This window comes from Bison bison, unplaced genomic scaffold (genome assembly GCF_000754665.1).
Source record: "Bison bison bison isolate TAMUID 2011002044 unplaced genomic scaffold, Bison_UMD1.0 scf7180017863936, whole genome shotgun sequence".
NCBI classification, from domain to species: domain Eukaryota; kingdom Metazoa; phylum Chordata; class Mammalia; order Artiodactyla; family Bovidae; genus Bison; species Bison bison.
The window spans coordinates 417,472-424,191 of NW_011494508.1; positions in this window are offsets into that span (position 1 = coordinate 417,472).

Here is a 6,720-nt window from a genome sequence, read left to right on the forward strand (position 1 = left end):
CCAAGTCGTGACTTGCAAAACGTTTACTTATCTTCTGCACTGAGAACGCCCTCCCCATCTCACATCTGGCGACCCCCTGCTCACCTTTCCAGACTCAGAGGAAACTCACCTTCCTTTAACAAACTTCTCATGTGCCTCCTGTCCCCGAGAATAACCCATACCCCTGCTATTTCCTGGGCAGGAATCTGGGGTGGCTCCAATATTATCTGACATGGTGGTAAACATAGCATTCCACCCCAAAGATCATTCCAATCAGTCCCGCAAGCCCATCCCTCTTGATACTGACTGGTCACAAGTGGCCATGGGATTATTAAATCCCATTTCTGATCTATTAATGCTCTTTTCTCTGCACCTGAACAGACTCAGGAACTGGGCCTTTGTTCTCACACACAACCAGCTTCTGTGCAAGCCTCCAGACTGACGCTAGTTCTCCCCAGAACAACTTACCTGTTGGATTGAGGAACTGACGGAGCCTCGTGAGAGTCCAGCCTGAGACCCGCAGAAGCTGACTCTTGCTCTAGAGTGCCCGAGGGAGAAGGGCCGGGGTGGGGAGGGGGTGGGTGTCCTGTTAGGCGCCCCCGTGTAGATACACCTTCGTTCTGCTCCCATCTGGACCTCATCACCGCCACTTCCACCCTTCCGACCAATGGCCCTTTATACCACAGGCAGTATAACTTGTTCACTGATTAGCACTGAGCAATTATCAGACCACAGCTGAGCATTATTAGTTCACAGGCTAATGCTGCTATCCCACCCTCTTAAGGCTATTTGCACATCCACAGGAGATTCCTGGAGGCATCAGCCTTTCTCAAGTTTTCATAATTTGCCAGGCATTGCACTGGATGATTTTATGTATTTTATCTCATTTAAATCTCACAGCAATTCTGTAATAATTATTAATTCCCATCTTGTAGATGGGGTTGCTGAAGCTCAGAGAGCTTAAGAAACTTGCCGAAGGTCACACAGGTAATAATGGGAGCTGGGATTCAAGGCCATTCTGACTGGGTCCCAGGACTCCACCGGGGTTAGGGAGAGAGTACTGTCTGTGGCCTGCTTCAATAACCGCAGAGATGTCTACCTGTCTTCTCCACTTTCTGATAAGCAAGTTCTGTTTGTTTAGCTTCTCCTACAAAAGGGCAGCACAAACAACTCCCATTTACAACAATGCCTTTCATAATATTCTAGCATTTCTGTGGTAAGAGAGCAAGAGCTCACAGTCTTGTGGGGCACTGAAGAAAGTTCTAATCCCCAAGAAGGAAAAGTGAAGAGGACTCTGGTTCCTGAGGACTCTGGTTCCTGAGCACTGTGAATGAGAGGGTTTTGAAAAGATCAAAGAAGCATCTCTGCAATCGGTCTCCCAGCTGCTTCATCATGTGGGGGCCTGCTGTGCAAGGGGACCAAGGCCCACCAGGTGGCAGCAGAGAACAGGTCAGTGGCCGGCCAGGTGCTAAACTCTAATCCTGAGTCTGGGGCACAGGAAGTGCAGTGTCAGGCCCACACTCAAGGCAGGTCTGAACTGGGCCAAAGGGGTGGTGGGTATGGCAACCTTGTAGTAACAGCTTACACAGTCGTTAAACTCAGTCTGTGCCAACCAGGTGGTAAGCCTATCTCCTTTAACTTTTACAACCAATCTAGGGAGTAGATACTATTAATAACTCTCTTTTTTTAGATGCATGCAATGACGTTCTAAGAGATTTATGATTTCTCCAAGGTCACACAGACCGAAGAGAGGAAGTGCAGGCAGTTTGGACTTTAGAGCCCCAACTGTGAGCCTGTTGGTTGTGATGGTGGTGGTGGTGGGTAGATGTTACACCAGGGAAGAAGAGAAATCACTAGTGGGGGTGAGGGTAGGGTGAGGGCAGGTGGAGCCTGGGCTGGGCTGGACTGGCTCTGGGGCAGATCCTGGGGCCTAGGCCAGTCCAAAGACAGTGACTAGGAGCCTGAGGCAAAGGGAACTGCTGGGGGCACTTTCAGGAAACGGGATGTGTAGGATTTTGAGGCTGAGGGTCCCTGGTGACTTATTTAAAGAAGCCACCCTAGCTCTTCCTGGGTGCTTCACTCTAACAGGACTGGGTACTCCAGAGGCTGCAAAACCACTCAAAAACCTAAAGATATGCCCCTGTAAAATCTGATCAGGGCTCCCTTGCTGAGCTCCAAAAAGCAGAGTAGCTGGAAGGGAAGTGCCAAGACAGGTCACAGTATCCACAGTGAGCTGGACCTGGTCCCAGAGCCTCTTCTGGGGGAGCGGACAATGCCAGCTGCCTTGCATTTTCCACCCTGGAACGGTGCCCGGGCACACTCAGGGCCCCTGGATTAGCTCACATCACTGAGGGACTTGAGCAAGACCCAGGAGCTTCCCTTTGCCCAGAGATACAGGTTAGTACCTTCCTCCTTTCTGGTCTGGCTGCTCATCATCCAGGGAGCCACGTTAGTTGAGTCCAACTTAGCACATTTCAGTCTCTAGGCTCAGAACTGCATCCTTTAGTTAACATGTCTTGTAGGATTCTAGAACAGAAAAATGGCATAGGTAAAAAACGAAGGGTATCTGAGTGAGATATGGCTTTAGTTACTGGTTCATTATTGTAACTAATTTAAGATATTAATAATAGGGGAACTGGGTATGGGATATCTATGTATTATCTTCATATTCTTCTGTAAATCTAAAGCTATTCTAAAAAATAAAGTATACATTAAAATTTTTAAAAAATAAAGTAAATAAAAGAACTGTATCCTTCTTTCTAGACTAGCACCCACCACTAGGCCTTCCTGGGAGTTATTGGGCATAAACCTGAGCCTCAGGTTAAAGTTGCTCTCCTCAAATCCCTTGACACCAAAGGCTTGTATCCTTCCTGATTTTCTTATGAAATCTCCTAAATCAGCCTCAGTTCTGGGAGTCCAGACCAAGTCTGATTCTTTCTCTGCTGTGGGGCCTTTGCACTGATTCTTCTCTATGAAACACTCTCCATCCATCTGTGAATGGCTGACTCCTTCTTGTCACTCAGATCTGTTTGCATATTCTCTCCTTTTCAGAAAGGAGAGAACAAGGATCTCACCTAATGAAGACCAACCTCACTCATGCTGTTTCATTTCTCCCATGCCATTTCCACTGATGATTATCCAGTGCTGATAATGCCCTCACACAAGACAGTCCAATGGGAACTGGAAAGAACCATAAGATTTGCAAGCTGGGGAAGGGGACCTCGTGTTGTAGTCATGTTAGTCGATCAGTCATGTCCAACTCTTTGCAACCCCATGGACTGCAGCCCATCAGGCTCTTCTGTCCATCGAAATTCTCCAGGCAAGAATACTAGAGTGGGTTGCCATTCCATTCTCCAAGAGATCTTCCCAACCCAGAGATGGAACCCAGGTCCCCTGCATTGCAGGCAAATTTTTTACCGTCTGAACTACCAGGGAAGCCGTAAAGGGGAACCTTAGTGGTCATTTAATCTAAGTCCTTGGCTGATGAGAACTTTCACATTCCTTAATTCTGGTGGGTGTTTTGTTTAGTTTTTGCTTGTTTACAATGGTTACAGACAGCTTGTGAGCAATGATAATTCTGTCCCACTGAAATAGTTCTCGGCTGTACACATTTGACTCTCAGAGCAGGCTATGTAGGTTGAATTAGCCCTGGTTTCAATTAAATTCTAGGTAGGTCATATCCACCTTCAAAGAGGAAGTTTTCTCTGCTCCTTGCCAATGCAAGAAACCCATTCTTCCCAGGGGACAGTCATCTCTGAGGGTGTCACAAAAAAACTGGGAGCTTAGCTCAGGAAGTTTCAGGGATCCTCTAATTCCTCTTCTTGATCAGGAGGTCATGCTCCTAGATGACCCTCACGCCTGAGACCAAAGGCTCACCCACACTTTGAGGTGAAGATGAGGGTGGGTAGAGGGTGCCCCGTTACGACTGAATTTCAAGTAAATGGCAAATAATTTTTTGCACTAAAAATGTCATGGGACACAGTTATACTAAAATCTATTCATTGCTTGTCTGAAATTCAAATGTAACTGGAAAGCCTATATTTTATCTGGCAATCCTACAGATGAGGGATCAGCATTAAAACTAATGACTCCCCTAAGATGAAACCTGGGATTAAGGGAAAAAAGAGGTCACAGTGAGCCATGACTTTTTGAGGAGAGGAATGAAGTTGGTTTCTTTCACGCTAATTAAGCAATCACAAATGACCCCATCAGAAATCCAAACTCGTGATTAACATGGGACTCGAGACCAGGGGGGAAAGAAAATTAAAAAGGTTAAGAGCCAGAGAAGCAATCTTCACACAAACGGCAGCCAGCAGACGGAGTTGGTCCCAGGCAGGCAGGTAAGAGCAATGCCTTTTCACCCACTCTTTCAGAACAGAACAGGGTTTGGGAGATTCCAGTGGACTCCTCCAGCCTCCCTGATACCTGGATGTCGGCAGAATTCTCCTCAATATTCACAATTCTCCGACTTTTGAGGGTTCACAAAGTCTCCTCCTAGGTCCTACCTCTAGACTGCCGGAAGCAAAGCAGAGAACCAGGAAAAGCAGTTATTCGTAGGCTGTAACTGGCTCGTGAACAGCTGTGTCTAGTCTTCTGAAGAACCACTTTTCTTGGCTCAGGTAGGATGAAGTACATTTGCTGTCCTGCCACTGTTTGCCAAGGCTTGAAACTGGAGGTATAGATTTACAGAAAACAACTGAATGCAGAATTCGTTGTGTGTCTGTCATTTTGAACAGAGTTCATCCCCACATTATTCACCTGAGATGATCAGTAAGGTCAAGTGTGACTTCTTCTTTACAACTGGGAAGTGCAAATGGCACATGAAATTCCCCAAGGAAAGAGTTCATGGGGTGAACTCTACACTCCCCTTTCCCACTTCTCTTCAGCTGTTTTAAACGGGCTCATTAATATAACTCCATGGGGATCAGACCTATGCAATTCACGAGAACAGTAAAAGGGATGAAAAACACACAATAGCAAGGAGAGAAGAGAAATCATTGTTGGTTTTTAATAAGCACACTCTAATAATGACCACTGAAGTTCACGAGCTTTTTATTTGTTTGTATCATAGTTTAAAATTTCATATTTGGGGGACAGTTTCCTTTGTTGGAAAATGGGCTTGAAGGATGCTGTGCTAAGGCACATGCCCATTATATCATCAGAGCCTTTTATTTGTCCAAGGATTGATATAAAATAATACCTCTGGAGAGAAATAACTCCTCTTATTAATCTGTCTTGAGCCAGGGAAAGTAAGCAATGAATTAAAATGCTTGTTTGTTTCTCTACAAGTTTATGGTATAGAGTCATATTAACTCTCAAATCACAACTCAGTTTGAAAGTTTTTTCCTTTTGTTTATAGTTTCTTCTTTGAACTTAAATTTCAGTTGGTAGAAAGGGGTTAAAAACCTGAGCAATTCCCACTTGATATCTGGGAAAGAAACAAGTACAAGTCCTTGCAGAGACAGAAAACAGAGGGTTTGGATGTCAATTTTGGTCACCTAGCAAGAATGTCTTTGTGGGTGTTTTTGAGATGGTAAGAATACTCTGGATGCATGAAATGACACCTCTGTGCCCCTGCTGCTAGGTGTCCCGTGGCCTGACCCTACAAGATGCCAAGAGAAGAGGCTCACTTCTTCTATGGTTCCCCCAGGAAAGGGCACAGCCACTCTTATGTCACGGCTGAAGAGTAAGTTCAAATCCAGACCCAGCGGGGTTACAGTTTGCCGTTTGCTGACACAGCCTCTGGCTTCCACCAGCACGTCTGTCCGTAAATCTCTCTAGTGTTTATTTCTCCAGAAATAAACCTGGCAATGAGGGAAGGAGACCCTGAGGTCCTACAAAAGGTCTCAGGTTTCTCTGAGACCAAAGAGGCAAAGAGGGAGGGAAGGCAAAAACCCGGATCTTGCCATTTTTGTTTGCATTCTTGGCTATGAGGCCTTCGCTGTGGGTTCCCAGGCTGAAAAACCTCTGTCCGAGAGCATGATGCCTCTGTCCTCAAGCCTTGCCTATCTACTCCACTTGGGCTCCCAGAGGTGGTTTGCAGATAGAACAGAGGCAAGTTGCCAAAGGACAGTGAGGTTGAAGGGCAGGTGCATCCCTCCACCTGTTGACTGAGTCCAAGGTGAAGAGGGTGGTCATAACCTTTGCATCAATGCTTTACCCTAAAGAAAGGTGTTTTGTATTATGAATTATTTTAAAATAAGCATTTGCATGATTAAACATTTCTAAGTGCTAAGCAATATACACCAGCTCAAGATGCTGTTCTCTCCTTTGAAAAAAATCTTACAACCTACTGGGACAGTTAGGCATGGGAGTAATTTCATCAGGTATAAGTGCTGTGATGGGGACATAAGCCACAGGACATACTCTGCAAGGATGAGAGTGAGCAAGGGGTGGTGGTGGTGGAGAGGCCCCTCTCTGAGTGGAGACTCCAATAGGACAAATGAGGAATTGCCGGGGTCCAGCCCCGGTGGATCCAGGGAATTCGAAGCGGGGACGGCGTTGGGGAGGATCAGGAAACAACTGCTTATTTAAACTTTAATTAAGGATATAAGGAGTAATAGAATAAGGATAGCTCAGTGAGGAAATTCAGTGGAGAAAAGAGGCTGAAATAAGGATAGCTCAGTGAGGAAATTCAGTGGAGAAAAGAGGCTGAATAATTCAGCCAGAAGGTAAGAGAAAGAACGACATGGTGAGACCAAGTTTCGGTGAACAAGGCCCGCACTTTATTTTCCAAAGTAG